Raw genomic sequence first — 19,979 nt, 5'->3', positions numbered from 1 at the left:
AAAAAATAAAACATATATTTGCTCTGCAATAGTATTGAGCACTTCACCATATATATATATATATATATATATATATATATATATATATATATATATATATATATATATATATAAAATAAAATAAAAAATTACAATAAGTTTACCAAGTTAATCAAAATGGTAAACTTAAAATATATTATAAATATTAAAGTGTTAATATTTACAAGTAAAGTAATCTCAACCAGATGTAAAAGCTCAATAAAACCGGAAAGGAAATAGAGCTTATAATATGAAAAAATGATTAATAAAACATGTTAAAAGACATCTTGAAAAAGAGTTAAAAACATATTTAATTTTAAAAAAAGGAAACACTAGATAAGTGGATAGTCCTTAATCCGCGGGGTTACGAAGAAATACTCTTCTTCTCATCAGAGGGCAATAATTAGCAAAATGCAGGATCGGATTTTGCATATAAAAGTATTTAATGAAACTACAAGTAAGTCACAGATCTTACTTGGTTAAATAAAAAAGGGTGAGGTAAGGGGAATAGGATATAATATATATATATATATAATTTAAAGGAGATTAAAACAATAGTATAAAGAGCTGAGTATATTTTAATGTAATAGTGAAATTACTAGTTTAATTAAAATACAGGAAAGAAAAAGTGCTCGTTGTAATTTAGATATATAATAAGCTCGATAGGTAAATATCCTAGAGCTAATTTAATATTTAGTAATGTGATTGATAATTTAACATTTAAAAATCAAATTATAATTAAATTAAAAATCTGTTTCTTAAGAAGGAACAATAACAAAATCAATTATTTGTACGATCGTTTCGGAAAACAGTGTTTTTATTGTGGTAGACATCAAGTTACGGACAATAATTATTACATATAGTTTTTTAATAAACAAGGTTTCCTCGTCAGCAAATTGTGAAGGGTTTTTATTAAATTTAAGAGACACCATAAATAAACCTAGCATTAAAAGTTACTAAAAAGATGTATCTGGAAAAAATTAAAATAAAGGTCTGGATTTAAAATTGATAAGAAAATTAATATGGGTTAGAGATAGAAAAGAAATAGAGTAAAATATAAATTTGAATTTGAATTTAAATTATAAATTTGGTTTAAGTACAATATTATACATATTATACATACACATTGTGTATGTGTGTATATGTATATATATTTGTGCATGGGTGTATGTATAATATTGTACTTAAACCAAATTTATAATTTAAATTCAAATAGCATGCTTAATATTTGTGCAGAATTCAAAACATTCCAAGCGTAGTTATCTCAATAACGAACACACGAATGGACGAACCGACAAGGGTGAATTTACAGGTCCATCCTCCTTTTGTTGGGAGACCAAAAATAAATAAATCAAACATAATATTAATAATAAAATAATAATAATAATTATAATAATAATAATAATTATTATTATTATTATTATTATTATTATTATTATTATTATTATTATAAATGATTACAAAAACAGCAACAAAATAATAATAATAATAATAATAATAATAATAATAATAATAATAATAATAATAATAATAATCTGGACAAGCGCAAAGAGAACTGGGACCTTGGGGAGGCTGAGTGCCATTCAAATTCCTGTATAAACCAATAGCCACTGCCAGCGAGAAATCAATGGTAAGAGGGTGTTGCGATGATGCAAATTCATTTGCAAATGCTGTCAAAGGAGGTGGAGAGAGCTGGACGTATGGGGACACTTGTTGTCACTCAGCTTCCAGAGAACACCACGGGTTTTCAATCAGATCGTTTGTTGACTTGCGTGAAAGCTCCATGTGAGTCAATAATAATAATAATAATAATAATAATAATAATAATAATAATAATAATAATATGGTTGTATTCGTAAACTTCACAGTGTCATGTTGCTTTACATGGACGAATCTTCCACGGAAGAGCTGGTTGTTGCACCATAGTTAGTTGACATATTCAAAGAGTTTATTAGCACCTGGCGCATAGTGTTTGTTGTACCAAGCAGACACGCCTTCTATTATTATTATTATTATTATTATTAGTAGTAGTAGTAGTAGTAGTAGTAGTAGTAGTAGTAGTATCTTTCCAGAGTATGCAAACACAACTTACAAAAATATTACCAATTAAAAGATCAATGATACGAACTAAACACACGACATCAACTAATTAATTATATCTAAGGAGAAAAATGATGAGAAAATATTCAAAGCTACAAGAAATTCACACGTTCCACTAATCTTATTCTGCAAATCTGTTCTTCGATTTTACAGTCAAACATTGGCCAATGTCAAACCAAACAAGGCCCTCTCCCTGTCCAATCAGTAACATTTTAATAGATTTCATTCGTTTACGAAAGACGAAACTGATAAGTAGATGAGTTAATGTCTAAAACAAACCATGTGATGATATACAATTAACGAGAAATCGTAGCAAATGATTCTGAATATGAAAGCTATTACGACACGTCTTCACTAAGTGATCAGACATGTTTGTAAAGGCATTTAAAATTGTCGTAGATTCTTTAAAATTCAGTATGTTATTGTAATACATCTTATAAGATAAGCGACACATTTTTCTGATTTCAGGTTCAAAAGACCAGCTGCAATAAGAATTAGAATACATACTAGTAAAAACTTATTGTCACAGTTGGTGAATTTACAAATGTAATCTAAACGTGCAGACACTTAAGAGGAACTATATGAAATAAAATTCTGGTTCAAATTTAGAAAAAAATGCCACAGAAACGCGTAAAATGTTTCAGACTGATTTTGAACACTCTTGCATAAATCTAGCATAAATTTTGAATGGCATAATACATACAAGGAAGACATGGAGTCTACAAAGAATGATAAAAGCTGCGGAAGGAGTAAGGTAGTTAAAACACCACAGGTGATTAGCCAAATAAAGAATTTCATGGATAAGGATATTTAACTGTATATAGAGACAGAAACTGCACAGTTTTATGTGAGCGAAGGAACTGCACACATGATTATTCGAGAGAAACTGAAGATTGACAAAATTTGCTCGAAGTTTGTCCCAATGGTGTTGAGAAAGATGACAGACTATTTGACGAACGTAGGCATCAAGAGAGTTCCTCACCTTCCCTATAGTTAAGATCTTGTCCTCTGTGACTTTTTGTTATTCCCTAAGCTCAAGAAAAACCTTAAAGGCTTTTTTCATGAGACAAATGAGGAGATAAAAAGGCTGTAGCAGGAGTATTTTTAGAAAAAGGATATGAATGTTTTTGTTGATACAACTTGTTTGGTAAAATCCATATTATACGTTCTTTACCTCCGTTTGGTAATAGTTTCCAAGTTATATCCTGGGTAATCCGCATAGCTGTGTACATATACGAATCGGGCAAGTGCTTGTTTAAATTTGTTTTGGGTCCAGCCGAAAATAATTTCAAAGTCTGGTGGAAGCCTTTTCATTAGAAGCTTATATTATATTTAGTGTGGCGAAGTGTTAGGGAGAGTAGGTAATGGTAAGTGGTAGGAGGTGGGGTGAGACATTTGTGCCTATTCATCTTAATATACACATGAACACACATATACAAACTCACATATACAAATTACTATATATAATAATATATATATATATATATATATATATGAGAATAATATATATATATATGAGAATAATATATATATATATATATATATGAGAATAATATATATATATATATATATATATATATATATATATATATATATACATTGACACTCTCACACTGACGGAATTCTATGGGTCCATCCAGAAGTTGTTGTGACAGTACAACAAATCTTTTTTTTTACACAGTGATCAACACTCATCAATCCGGAAAGCCACTCAGGGATAAGGGTTATTGCAAGTAGATTACCTTAGTGTGGAGATTTGATGAAGCGTTTACTTAAGGGGCGGTCCATTAGGAATTTGTTAACGTTGGACTTGAAGACATCCTAGTTGTAGTCCGGTGGGAAGCAGACAGACGGAACAAAGTTCCACAGGCGTGCAGTTCTTAGAAAGAAGCTTTGTTCATGGAATCCACGTTTTGATTTAAGCACAGATATAGAGTGGGGGAAATATTTCACAGTTGATTACGCTAGACGGGTGTTTTTCGTGAAAGGTTGGCCAGGGGGGACCAGTGATTGGAATTCAGACGAGCACCTGTCATGGAAATAACGATAAAATGGTGGCTTCTGGTGAACACACACTCAGACTAACTGAGTCTTCTTATTTATGTGTAATTACTATCCACATATGCAAATGAATGTGTGCCACCACAACAGTTATGTTTCATGTTCTACGCTGAATTCGAAAAACGTATGTTTTAAAGTTGATTTGCAAAATTTAATGAATCACACATATAAAACACATAGTGCATATGAACGCGTGTAAAATATCGGCAGCAGCAAACGATAGCTGGCTTGCGAGAAGATTAGAAGCAGCATTGGTTGAAAAAAGCGCATATGCAAATTAGGAATTCTGCGCGACAAGAAAAAAGAAAAAAAGAGAAAAAAGGATACTGCATGCTCGGAAGCGAAGCAAAGTGCGCGTCAAAAATTGTACGTGTAAGTCGCCGGCGTAAAATTGTTGGTTTATGCCAGCGTGGGGTCAGAGAAGAAAAGTATACTTCGGGGGAGATGGACAATAGGGAGAGGCGTTTTAAGTGGTGTCCATACGTCAAAGTAACAGTAAATGCTTTTGATTAAAAAAGAAAAATGCTGACGCAGATTTTTATTTATAATTACCTGGTTTTATTTTTGATTTACTGACGTAAAATGTAACAGCACGTAATATCTGGTGTGCGTTCATTTTGCAAAGGGTAAACGTTCTGACGTTTCTTAGTTTTTGAGATGAAGATTCGGTTATTCGTATTATTTGGATTCATCAGACTACTGTTCTCTTCTTGAGTGTGATTTTCACTGGCAATATCGGAACAAGACAATGCTACCCTCGTGAAGTAAATACAGGATGCACCTGGAAATTCCATCCAAATCGCCGGTTTTAACAGAAATTTCCCTACTTCGATAAGATGCACCTGAAGAAGGTCGGAGGTTACATCGACTGAAGCGTTGTGAATATCACACTCAAGATGAGAACAGTAGTCGGATGAATGCAAAAAATACGGTAAACGTTCTGTAAAGAACAGATGACAATGCAGTAGTTAAAAAAGTTGGTCATTTTTTTTCTTTTTATATAGACGGCACCACTTATCAAGGCCGATAGGCCACTCAAGGATAAGGGTTAAAGAGTGTAGAGTAGTCAAAAGGACAATATAATAATCGATAGTGATGGAAGTTCGGTAAATTTGTTAACTTAAGTGGAACGGCTCATCAGAAACTTGTTCACGTTGGACCTGAAGACAACCATATTATAGAAAGCTGGAAAGCAGGAAAACGGAAGACAATTCCACAGGCGTGCAGTTCTAAGAAAGAAGCTTTGATCATGGAATCTATGTTTAGGTTTAGGTACAGATAAAGAGTGGGGAAAATTATTGATAATGTTTTCAGCTAGTCTAGTGTTTCTTGTGAAAGTTTGACGAGGGGGGACCATAGATTGAAGCTCAGTTGAACACTTTCCATGAAAACACCGACAAAGCAGAGACAAACTCGCAACATCTCTTCTGTGGGATAGAGGTTGCAGCGAAGAGAACAGGACATCTCCCACCAGGCAACAAAGTCAATTTTGAACCCTATCAAGGCAGGACAAGTCTTTTCTAGCAGCTCCTGCCTATATGTGGCAACAGTATTCCATCCTTGGACGTATCTGGCTCTTATATAGATAGAGAATTGCATCAGCAGTGAGATATCTACTGGATCGATAGAAGGATCCGACCATTTTTACTGCAGCCTTGGCAACATATTTGATGTACGTATTCCATTTAAGATCAGGAGCAAAGGTCAAGCCCACTATTTCTCTTTCACACATTTGGTGACGAGCTCTTATATATTGCATGCGATTATGAATTTATATAGACACAGTTAATGTGCAAACAGTAGAAATCTTTTACTGTCAAATAATACGGCTAGCCTTGCTGTAGGGAAAGGTTCGTTTACCGATTTTGTCTTATTTCTACTTAAACCTGGTGAACGAATTTAGACTAAGTTTCTGTGAATAAATTTAAACTGAGTTTTTGTGAATGAATTTAGATTAAGTTTCTGTGAATGAATTTAGACTAAGTTTCTGTGAATGAATTTATACTAAGTTTCTGTGAATGAATTAAGCCTAAGTTTCTGTGAATGAATTAATATTAAGTATGTCACTGGTTGATTTTTAGAAATATTTTGTAATCGAGCAGTAGGCATTAAGTGGTTTTACTCTTCGATTGAATAAAAATGACACAGTTTATGATTGCTTCAATATATATATATATATATATATATATATATATATATATATATATATGTCTACACTTATAAATATATAAGCGTGCGTTGCTAAACAACAGAAATTAGGAAGGTGATGTATGTTTTCAACGGTTTTCAATCAATTTGAAGCATATATTTTGTGATTCAATTATTGAAAACTTTTATTATTAAGCGAATCGATCTAATACTGTTTCACAATGTAGCCGCTTGCTAAGCACAACGGATTTTTGGAACTAACTATGATGTAACAAGGAAGATCTGTTTTCATTATACGTTGCGGTTAACAATCAGACATTTTTATGAATTACTTCCTAAAATAAAATCCTGTGTAGAATTTATCCTTTAATTAGAAAAGTAAATTCATTGGAATTTGCGATGTAAAATTAGTACATGTTTCTGCGCAGCCTGTGTTGTTCCGTATAGACAAGAAGGATAAAGAAAAACATATAAAATATCCGGCTTTTCTAGTTGTATGCTTGTAATGTTGTCACATGGCATTCAAATGAGATGTTTGCGGTTGGATAGAAAACCCCCTGATTTTTCACACACAGAATTATTTGGAATTTGGATGTCAAACTGTGGCCCGCCTCTCTTGGTAAGGTCACGCAAGGATCCCTGATCGTCTTCGAAAAATTTCGGCTCGTGATGTCTGGCTCTCTGGGAGGCTGGCACATTGATTCCGAACGCCTCGGTGTATAATTCGTCTGTAAGCGATAAAAACAAACAAACGAAAGCTGTGTTTGCAAGAAAGAAAACAGACGAGTGAGTTCTATTCTACTAAAAAATTAATTTCACCAAAATTTACAACATTTTACAGATATGTACACTCCAGTTCTTAGTGCATTAAAGTCTCAAGTCTCTCTTCTCTTCCTCGTGATGGCACTCAGGCAAAATGGAGAGGGGTGACGGTGATCACATCTTCAGTGAGCGATATTATTATCTCGAGATTCTGCGCCAACCTGGAATATGGTTAGAAAACTTGGGCGCTTGGTTTATATAGTAAGGCAGGCGTGGGGGATAGGATTCATTCAACCAATCAAATTGATGATTGTGTGGGGGAATCCCCGGATGCGAATTGCGGGTGTGCAGTTAAGCCAATGTTACCAGTCTTGAAATCTGAGACTACAAATGATATATATTCCCATAACCTTAGAGGCCAATACCGTGCCATTCAGAATACCTGGTCTGAAGGCGCTCTCCAGGCCAACAAGTACACCCTTGTTTCTACATTGCCTCGCGTTTCCTGTTATCTAACACAAAATAACAATTATATCTCTGACTTTGACAATAACACAAAATATATATCTGATTTTTCAAACAATAAAACAAAATGTATCTATATATTCGAATTCAAGTCTTTTTGATACCCGCTGTCGGCCGGGATAAATTTAACAATTTAAGCATATTTACCCGGTCTTTCTTAGGTCCCAGGAAGTCTCAACGTCCCCAATGAGGGACAAATCGCTTCCTCAGGTCGATCACGTTACAAGAGTAGAAAGTGCTGTCAGCAGTGCGTCGTGTTCTGGACGTGAGTTTTTATAATAGATCATGGAGATTTTGTAGTTGTGTTTTTAAATTAGAGTGTTAAGATTTGTAGTTGTGTTTTTACATTAGAGTGTTTAGATTTGGAGTTGAGCTTTTACATTCGATTATTAAGAATTGGAGTTGAGCTTTTTACATTAGAGTGTTTAGATTTGGAGTTGAGCTTTTACATTCGATTATTAAGAATTGGAGTTGAGCTTTTTACATTAGAGTGTTAAGATTTGGAGTTGAGCTTTTACATTCGATTAAGAATTGGAGTTGAGCTTTTTACATTAGAATGTTAAGATTTGGAGTTGAGCTTTTACATTCGATTATTAAGAATTGGAGTTGAGCTTTTTACATTAGAGTGTTTAGAATTGGAGTTGAGCTTTTACATTCGATTATTAAGAAGGTTAAGATTTGGAGTTGAGATTTTACATTAGATTGTTAATATTTGGAGTTGAGTTTCTGACCGCAGAACGCGAGATTTAGAGTAGCGAGATTTTTTCAGCAGTGAATCGGATCAAACATTTTAAAACCGTTAAATGTATTTGAGTTACTTAGAAAACAGATAACTTATTTTACTGATAAAATTCCCGAGACGTAACAAATTATTTATTTAATACTTATAAAAGTATGTAGATTTTTTCTGTTTCTAAAGAAAATTCCCATATGTTTAGCAATTCTATTGCCTTATATACTAAATCTGATGCCTTATATACGAAAGTTGATGCCATATATACCAAATGTGATGCCCTATATACCACATTTGCTGCGTTATATACAAAATCTGATGCTTATATACAAACTCCGATGCCTTATATATCTAATCTGATGCATTATATACCAAAATTGATGCCTTATATACCAAATCTGATACCTTATATACCAAATTTCATGCCGTATATACCATTTTGATGCCTTATATACCAAATTTGAAAATATACCCTTTATATTTTCCTGACTTAGACTTAGTTACAGCCAAATTACCGAAAACCCTGTTCGTCCAAATTTTTTTTTCTTGCATATAAAATTAGATTATTCCCACTGTTGTTTTCATTTTATCCGGTTGATAAGAAGGTTCTTCCGTTTTTTAACTTGAACATATCTCGATTGAAATAAAAATGTATTTATAAAAATAAGCACCCTCAGAATCAACATACTTTTTTATAAATGCAAATCAAGAATTACGTTCTGGCGGAGATAAAGTCGGTGAAAGCAATTTTTTTATATATTTGAAGCATTTCTCACGAAGAAATTTGTCGTGACGGTTTAGAAGGTTATAGTCGGTAGGAGAGACGTCTAGAGAGTATGGCGGATGAAGCAGAGTTCGGTAGCCCAATTTGTTCAACTGCTGTAGGGTACATTTAGTCACGTGCGGTCGAGCAATTTTATAGAGGAAAATTGGGCCTTTTTTCTGTTGACTAATGCTGAACATTCTTGTCGAAGTTGCTGGCGCATTTCATCCATTTGGTCACAGTAATTCTTCGTTATAATGGTTTCGTCTGCATTTAAAAAAAACTGTAATGGGCGAAAGAGGTTACAGGCCACCAAACACAGCATTATCTTCTTTCGGTGCAACTCTGGCTTTGGGAAGTACTTAGGAGCTTCGTCGGCGTCTAACCACGGAGTGTCGCCGGTTGTCGTAAAGAACCTACTTTCCATTGCAAGTTGCAAACCGGTCGTGAAATATGTCGTTCCTGTTGCATAAAAGAAGTGAAGATGACACTTCAGAACTCCGTTATTTTTGGTTGTCGTTAACTTCCTGAGGCACACGTTTATGTAGTATTTTTTCGTTTTCCAATATCTCAAGTGGTTGAAAATCATCATATCCGGCCGAGCACTCATTTCATCATCTTCGCCACGAAATGTCTAAAACCACCATTGTGCTGTACGTTCAGTAATGGTTCCTGGACCAAACACATCGTTGATACCGTGAGCTGTTTTAGAAGCTTTTCGGCCGAGCTTCAATTCAAATAAGACAATTATTCGAATTTGCTGTTCCTTCTATCTTGTATTCAGCGTTCTGAAAAGAAGACATAATTGTTTTAAAACGGTTCTTATTTAAACGATTTGATAGGACGAAAAACAATATTTAAGAAAGGGCATCAAGCAAAGGATTATACTGAAAACTTATTTTCAAATACAACATTTGAAATCAAAATTTAAATTTCCGAAAGAACTTTCTTCTTAACCTAATAGATATTATTATTCTAACAGCGTTACATCGACCGTTTCTAAATATATCCTGTCGAACATGACTCATTTTTCGTCGAACTCATGAATCTGCATGGATATTCTAACGCATGTAACTATTTAATCAACTAGTATAGCTTGCCAAGACAGGGATGTAGCTTGTTCATTTTCTGGGCGTCATTAGTGATGTTCCGTATGGCTTTCGTAGCTTTCTTTAAATTGCTGATCTAATAAATTGCTGATCAAATAAATTGCTGATCTAATAACTGTTATTACTGAACGGATCTGAGGGTTTATGGATAAGGCGTGATGTAGTCATTACCCTTGAAATTTCGAATGCGTTCGATGAAGTGTGACATTTAAGGTCCAATACTGGTTCGTATCTATACATAACTTTCAAGAGAATATTATTAAGAAAATTAATGATGATACGACCGCTTATTCTGGTATTACTTTTCGCTCCTCTGCCCTGGATCAGATTAAATATGCAGTTTATCTAGACGTTGATTTGGTTTTTATTATGCATTGGATTATTTCGTTTCATCTTGTTAAGACTCAGCTATTATCGTTCAATGGGAGTCGTGCCTCTTTTCTTGCTGATGTTCTTTTGGTTTTATTCTTTATTGGAAATCAACCCTAAAACTTCCTTTATTGCTTATCAAACTCTTCTTGGAGTCAACATATCAAATCCATTGCCTTTTCTGATTCTTGTAAAATTGGTTTTCTCTATTGTTCTTTCCCACTTGCTCTATTTCTATAAATCTGCTATCAGACCATATAGTGTGCTGTTGTAATATTTGCGCTAATGAATTTGTTTCCTATTGGAAGGTTTTTGATAAATAACAAGAACATATATGTAATTTGATTCACGCTCCCCTTCCTTCTTCACTGCGTCCTATCTCTTATAGAGGTAATGTTGTTAGTTTCAGTATTTTTTACAAATTCTATATGGCAAGTGTTTCTCCAAATTGTCTGATCTATTACATGAATCTTTTGGTCTAACTCATTCTACTAATTGGCCTAAAGGTCGTCATTAATTAGGTGTTTTAATACCCCATTCTAATATAGTCTTCTATTCTCATACCTTCTTTCTAATGTTTGCAATTGTATGAAACCTTCTTTCTGCTCACATATTTCCTTCGATTAATAGCTTTAGTCTTCTTAAGAATAAGGTTTATATATATATATCATCTATTTGTGTAAAAAGATCACCTTCCGTTTTTGTCACCTTCTTACATCAAGTGGCTTTATTAATTGTCTCAAGCTATTTCATAGAAAAAAATCGTAATTGTATTTCACGCTTATTGCATATTGAAAGTAAACCTTTAACCTCTAGAAGTATGTCTTTGTCGTTAAAGACCAGTTTATTTCGGAACATCAACCAAGACATTCTCATCCAATGCCCGTAGACGCAGGTGAAACGTCAATAAATTCCACGAAATCTTTCAATTTTTTTTCTAATGGCTGGAAATACTTGATGCTTTGCCAAGGCTATCAAGGATATATTTTATCGTGACGCCATCACTAGATGGGTTGCCTACCACGGCTTAAGATAGGCCCACCTACTCTCGAAAGAAGGATAGACCGCGCCAGTTTCCCAACCTGGCATTTCTACCTATATATACAGCGCCTCGCCTTCACAAATAGTCACGCATCTGGTATTGGCCAAGGTTAACGTTGCTTAACTTCGATGATCTGGCGAGAATCAAGGTGTCTCAGCGTGATTGTGGCGTATTGCTAAGGCATTTAGGAACCTAAAAATATTCTTTATGGATTATGTAGAGCTTTCTACCATGAAAATATTGCCTCACCTAAAAGTCTGTTTAATGTGTAGACAAGTAGCCATTTCTCAAGAAACACAGAGGGGCAATAAATATGCATGGACGGTCTGCAGTATACAGAATCGTCCATGTAAATACCGGAGAACATTTTAACTGTAAGGATAATAGCAAGCGCCTCATTTTCAATTTGTAAAAAGTGCTTTTTCGGCTAGGAGCGGAAATCTTGACGCGTGTGCAATCGGTTTTCTATTTCCGTTCGGCATCTTTCGGAAAATACAGGTCCCTATTTCATATGAGCTCGCATCGCTGACGTTTCTTATCCGTTGCTTTGGGGAGTAGTTAGTTAGGAATAAATTTCACATCGGAGTTTAGTTTTATTTTATTTTATCGAAAAAACACTACGCTGTACATTTCCACAGTGTGTTCTTTCGAAATTGCTCGTAGGTCACGTATATTAGCAATGAATATCTAGTAATAGTCCGCCTCCCTTCTCCAAAAAACTTACCAATGCAATAATGCTTTTATTGGCGGTGTATATATTACAGCTATAGCGCCTTTCGAGTTCGGCATTCTATCATTTTATATATTACTACCTGACCGCCCGGTGTTGCCCGCTCGTACAATACTCTTAACCATGCTATTTTAATTCATGCAGATTGCGAATTCATTACGGTAGAATTAATTATTTCTTTATTAATATACACTAGCCTGGGTACCCAGCGTTATCCGGGCGTTTGGATGTGTATGTTGAGCGAAAAAAAGTGGTAGTTAGCAGGCGGGCTCGAACCCGTACAGCGAAGGAGGAAAGGAACCTGAAAAAAAAAAAAACGTAATATCTGTGCTGTTTTGTCAATCGCTAAACCGGAAGTGACGAAAGTTTAGTCAATCGAAAAGACTTTCGAAAATATCAGAGAAAAAAGCGACCGCCCCCGGTAAAAAAGTGCCTCGTTGAGGGTGAAAGAATTCATGTTTTTAGCCAATTTTCCGATATTTGTCGTCCTAAGGGTCGAGCCTCAAGACGATATCGATCTCGGGAAAGTCCGTCGAAAGTCTTTGCGAGACATACATGATGATGATTGCAACGTCTTGTCGGACGAGTGCCACTCCCTCAGACATTTAAAATCCATGAGCCCAAATACCTGAGGGAGTATATATACAAATATGATGTTACAGAGTATTAGCTTTGTACGACAGCTAATTCTCTCTCTCGATTCAAAATGTTGAGATCCAGCAACAAGCAAGAGCAAGATAGCCAGCAACAAATTAACTGCAGAGCAGCTTAATGCGGGTAATGGTCTTCCGCTTTATGGTTTTTTAAATCAGAGATTTGCTTCTCCTAGAAAGGTTGCCTTCACCACGGCTTAAGGGAGCCCTCTCCACCCCAAGAGGCATACATACATACATACATACATACATTAAAACACACAGTTGAGATTTATATAATAGACTAGCGGGAATACCCGGCGTTGCTCGGGACCGTATAAACAATGAGAAAATTATAGTTGATTTTGAACATATTTGTTATTCTTCGGATAGAGGAATTTTTAATGTTTATGTATCATTAGCTTTTTCGAGGATAAATAATATTTTACCTACCCTATGACGGGTATTACACGTATCAAATAATTGTACCTTATCTAGGATAAGTAATTTATACCATATATATGAAATAATGGTTCCTTTGCGGAGATGGCTAATATACAACACATAAGTAAAATAATGTTACCTACCCTCGGACGGGTAATTAAAATAAATACATGAAACAATTTCAAATACTATCCACAGGTATTGTACAACATGTTAAATAATTTCTCTTACCACCAAGGCTACCATAATTTTAAGAAAACTCAAACAATTTTTAGAAAGTTGATCATTAGACTTTCTAAATTAGTACATAAATACATCATCTTGGTTAAGAATTAGGCAACCATTGCTTCATCATAAATTTCCATATTACTGTTTTTTGTTTCTTTCGGTACTTCGTAATAAAATTGTAAGAAAAATATGACATTTTTTTTAACAATATTTCAGTAGGATTTTCAAATGTATGCATAAATACATTGACATAGTTAGTGATTAGACAACCCTTGCTTCATTATCAAATTCCACATTGCTGTGTTTCATTTTAATTCCCCACTACTGACACCGATCTTTTTTGAATTATTTCATTTTCTGAAGATTATTCAGTAGGTTTTACAAACAAATACACAAATGTGTTAAGTTTAGTGATTAGGCAATCCTTGCTTCACAACACAATTCCACATTACTGTGTTCTATTCCTTGCGACTATCGATGGCATATTTTTAAGTGAAATTATATCATTTCTGGAACATAACTGAACAGGTTTTCCAAGGAAATGAATTTACACGGATTGTGATTAGGTAACTTTTACTTTACCACGAATTTCAATATTAATGTAGTTATTCCCTCCCACATACCAACAACATAATAGTTAGAGAAATTATGTCTTTTCCGGAATATGATTCCACAGATATTCTATATTTTTCGAATATTACATTGTGGGGCATTGCTTTGTGACACCAAAACGGACATTACTCTCATCAACACTACCCCAAAAGAGAACTCAATAGCTCGTTTAAAATTGACATAATCATGCTTTTTTCTACACCCCACTACAACCATCTCACCATTCCCGGATGATAACATTAAAAAATTTAAAAAAATATGGATCCCCCCGACAGAAATTGGCCTAGTAAAAAAAACAACAATATGCATGAATTGATCTTATTATGAGATCGTAAACTATTTTAGCCATATCCGGAAAACACTTCACAAATAAATTAATTTGGAGATTTAAAATTGTTTAAGCAATTTCCAGGACAAACTTTACATTCTACCATCCTCATTTAATCCAAGCGACGCTGGGTATTCTGCTAGTATATATATGACCAAGAAAATGTTGTTTAACTTTGGTGATCTACATAAAGCATTTGGTATTTCCAAGTAGTCACCCATCTGATAATGACCAGACTCTATGTTGCTTAACTTTGATGATCTTCGTCGAGCATTTGGTATTCCCAAGTAGTCACCCATCTGATAATTACAACACTCAATGTTGCTTAACTTTTGTGATCTGCATAAAGCATTTTGTATTTCCTAGTAACACCTTCAAAATTTTTAAAATCTGACGAATACTGCACAATCACCTTAAAATTTTTGCAAACCGGACCTATACTGCACAAGCACCTTAACATTTTTCAAATTGGACATATATTGCACAAGCAACTTTTTAAATTGTAAAATCGGACCTATACTGCGCAAGCACCTTCAAAATTGTCAAACCGGACCTATACTGCACAACAACCTTCAAAATGTTTCTAATCGGACCTATACTGCACAAGCCCTTTAAAAAGTTTTCAAATCGGACCTATACTGCAGAAGCACTTTAATTTTTTTTCAAATCAGACCTACACTGCACAAGCACCTTCAAAAATTGTCGAATCGGATCTATACTGCACAAGCACTTACACAATTGTAAAATCGGACTTATTCTGAACAAGCACTTTCAAAATTCTCGAATCGAACCTATCCTGCTCAAGTACCTTCAAAATTGTTAATCGGACCTATACTGCACAAGCACCTTCAAAATGTTTCAAAACAGACCTATACTGCATAATCATCTTAACATTTTTCACATCAGACCTATACTGCAGAAGCACCTTAATTTTTTTCAAATTGGACATATACTGCAAAATAACCTTCAAAATTGAAAAATCAGGCATATACTGTACAAGCACACCACAAAATTTTTAAATCGGACCTATACTGCACACGCATCTTCAAAATTATCACAACGGACCTATACATCACAAGCACCTTCACAATTGTCAAAGCGGACCTATACTACACAAGCACCTTCAAACTTGGCAAATTGGACCTACACTGCACAAGCACTTTCAAAATTGTCAAATGGGACCTATACTGTATAGCACCTTTAAAATTGTCAACTCGGACCTACACTGCACAAGAACTTTAAAAATTGTAAAATCGAACCTATACTGCACAAGAACCTTCAAAATTGTCAAATATGACCTATACTGCACAAGCACCTTCCACATTTTTCAAATCGGAGTTATACTTCACAAGGACCTTCAAAATTGTCAAATCGGACCTATACTGCATAAGCACCTTCAAATTGTTCAAATCGGACCTATACTGCGGAAGCATCTTCAAAAATTTTCAAATCAGACCTATACTGCACAAGAACTTTAAAAAATTTTCTAAACAGACATATACTGCTCAAGCACCTTCAAATTTTTTGAAATCGGACCTATCCTGACCAACCCTTCAAAATGTTTCAAACCGAACCTATAGTGCACAAGCACCTTCAAAATTGTCGAATCGCCCCTATATTGCCTTCACAATTTTTCAAATCAGATCTATACTGCACAAGCACCTTCAAAATTGTCGATTCGGACCTATACTGCACAAGCACCTACAAAATTGTCGAATGGAACCTATACTTCACCTGTGTCATATAATCCTGGGCGACACATGGTATTTTGCTAGTACATATCTACCTATGTCATAAAATCCCGGGCGACACTGGCTGTTCTGCTAATATATATACACCTGCTTTATCCAATCCCGGACTATGCCGGGTATTTTGCTAGTACATATATCTATCATCCCCTCCAAGCTGGTCAGTTGAGGACGATCGTTGACCTCGGAACCCTTCCACTCTAATTACGGCAGCCTGAAAACGACCTGACTCTGGTGGTTTACAGTTCACTATTTTCGTCTTTCCAGTGACCACTGCCAATGATAATTCTTAGTCATCTAAAGTTGCTGGTATGGGAAAGCGACAGATTTATCGGTTGATCGTCTAAATATATACTCTGGACCTGTCATTGTGTACCCTCCTAACGATGAACATCGTGTGTGAAAAGAAAATTAAAACAATTCCGCACACGAATAAACAATGAATCTAAGTTTATTCGCAATAGAAATGTTCTTATAGCGTTTCGGAGTTTTGAAGATAGTCGGTGTGTAACTATTCTGAGAATATGCACCAAAACGGCAGCTTGTAACTTCGACAGTATCCAGAAGTAATCGATCACTACTGGTGGCTAGCCAAAAGTTACTCCTAGTTGTTTCAAGGAATTTTCTGAGTTGAAATAAAGTTGTCGGTAGTTGAAGAAACGTGTTAGTTGAAGCCCACTCTGGTAGATCCTAGCACGGAGCCGATCGAGTATCGATCTCATTGAGCTCATTTTGGGGTTGCTGTTGTCGAATATATATGCACATTCGGCCTGCCCTTTGGATGTCACGAGTATATCTTCCTTCGTTTAAAAAAAAAAAAAAACGTCATTTGATCTCCCAAACTTTCTTTTCCAAAAATAAACAACCGCTTCGCTTCAAGACTCTGATCTTTACAAACAATAAACATTTGGGTACATAATTTGTTTTTATTATTAACCACAGAGAGTCATATGATGCCCACATTTTTTTTTTTTTTTTTTGCTATTTTTCTTCAACGGGATATCAACGCCATATCCGCACTTGGTTACATATCCACCTATGTAATCCAATCATAGACGACGTTGGGTATTTGGCTAGTACATATATCAACTAATTTTTTTCTAATTCCAGGCGACGCCGAGTGTTCTGCTAGGAAAAATTCCATGAATTTTATCCAATCCCATACCATGCCGGGTAATCTGCTAGTACATATGTCATTCTAGTGCTATGTCATACAATCCCGGGCGATGCTGGGTGTTCTACTAGTACATATATCCAGCTATGTAATACAATCCCGGGCGATGCCGGGTATTAGGCTAGTACATAATATACATAATACTTGTATATGAATTCTTTAAACTCCTTCCTCCTTAACTGAAGATTATATAACTGAAGATTGGAATATGACATATTATCTCAATGTAATATACGATAACTATATAATTAGCATCGTTGTTTACTTGGCTTTTTGGCTAAGATCAAAGTGTAGTATCTTTCTTAGAATTCAAGGGTCTCATCTTTCGCTCTCCTCCCCCTAAGAAAGCAAGCGGGGGGATATTCAATGTATTTCCACCTACGTCGGATAATCTGCTAGTGCATAATACTTTTATATGAATCCCTTAAACTCCTTCCTTTTAACTGAAAATTATATAAAAAACATAGCCTTCCAATACTAAGAATGCCTTTCTGAATAACAATGTTTTTCTTTCATAAATTTGGAATCAGCAGTTTAGCGATGTGTGATGTTTGGAATATGACATCTTGTCTCAATTTAATATACGATAAGTATATAATATATATTTTTTACTTGGTCTTTTGGCTAAGATCAAAGTGTCGTATCTGTTCTTAGAATTCAAGCGGTTTCATCTTTGGTCCCCCCTATCACTAAGAAATTAAATTTAGAAATGCATTGTTTATATTTTTAAACATAGTAAAACTATTCTTGTTTCGTGTCTAGACATCTCCCTCTCTCTCTCTCTCTCTCTCTCTGTTTGTGTGTGTGTCTCTCTCCCACTCTCTCTCTCTCTTTCCCATAAGCAAAGAAGAATACTAAAAAGGAAATGGCCACATGTTAAAAGTAAGTAAACTTAGCTATTGTTTCATTTTATACCTAATTAATTTTTGATTATTTGTCTTGGACAGTTTTGCTTGTAATTTTTAGTTTAACTATCGTATCTCACTATTTTTAACCTGCTAATAACTTTAGTAACGTTTTCATGATTTGTAAGTTAATATTTTAATTTGTATGATAGTTGCATTTTTTACCGATAAAAATCTCTTATTATATGCAAAGTTTTTTATATACAGACCACCATTAAAGCTTGCTTACGTCAAGGTCACGTGACATGACTCAGCGTTTATTAAATTTCGTATAAATATCGTTAAAATGTCACTTTTTTACCGGCAGAAAAACGATCAGCTGACTAATTATTCGATATTAGTCGTCTGGAGGGTTGGCCTTAAATATGATACCAATTTTGTTAATTTTTGTTATGTCTGTCGAAAACACACATACATACATACATACATACATACATACACACATACGAGGTGCGTGCAACAAGTAATGACCCTGACCCACTTCCCATAGCAGTAGAGCACAGTTATTAGTCGTTCTTTACATTGGAATCACACAGAGTTATACATTTCTCCCATCGTTTGATGCAGCTCTGGAGACCGTTTTGTTAGAACACCCCAGGTTGGTCCTCCAACAACGGCGTGACTTAAGAAATCAAGGCTGCATCATCTGGCAAACACTTTTCTTTCAAAAGGGAAGAGGTGAAAGTCAGAAGGTGCAAGGTCAAGAGAATGGTCATGAATTATAGTTTCTACAGACCCTGTACTAATCTTGACATCTTGGGCTATTTGGTAAATAGTAATGCGCCGATCTTCCGAAAGGGCAGCCTCAACTTGACGGACAGATGCCTGATCAATGGCAGAAGGGGAAGGGCGACCAGGCCTGGGAGCTGTTTCCACAGACTTACGTTTGTATTCACGATGCCAGCGAATTACAAGGTCATATGATGGGGCATTATCACCATAAGTTTCTTTCATTTCATCAAAAGTCTCCTGTGGTGTGCGTCCTTTCAAATACAAAAACCGGATCACTGCTCGACATTCAACAGGCCCCATTTCACACCTGACAGTTCAAACACCTGTAAAACAAAAACCACAAGTAGTTCAGAGCTTTAATTTACCACATAACCCGTAGAGATATATGTCATTGCACATGCAAAATTTCAGCTAGATCAGACAACTGGCAGTGGGTCAGGGGCATTACTTATTGCACGCCCCTCGTACATACACACATTTTCGCTTTTTTATATATAGATTACGATCAATAATTTTCTAATGGACTAATTCGCAAAAGAAAAAAAAAATAATATTGTTAATCAAATTACGTCTGCGTTTGTTGAAAATATAACGTCAAGTTATATTTTAGCTTGTCGGTCTTTAAAAATAGCCTGTCTTCTCTTATAAAAAAAGAAATAAGAATTCTTACGGAAAATGTTTCATGGTGTAACTTAAAATATTCCGCAGCAAAAATTCATCTTTTTTATCTATAAGTGAAAAACAAAATTATAAAGATCAGATTTTTTCGATTTTCAGTACTTATCGGAGGAATTTCTGTACAAAACATATCTAAGA

This window comes from Euprymna scolopes, chromosome 8 (assembly GCF_053919585.1).
Source record: "Euprymna scolopes isolate OS-2025 chromosome 8, ASM5391958v1, whole genome shotgun sequence".
Lineage (NCBI taxonomy): Eukaryota > Metazoa > Mollusca > Cephalopoda > Sepiida > Sepiolidae > Euprymna > Euprymna scolopes.
The sequence above is the reverse complement of the archived record's forward strand: the minus strand, read 5'-3'. Positions refer to the sequence as shown.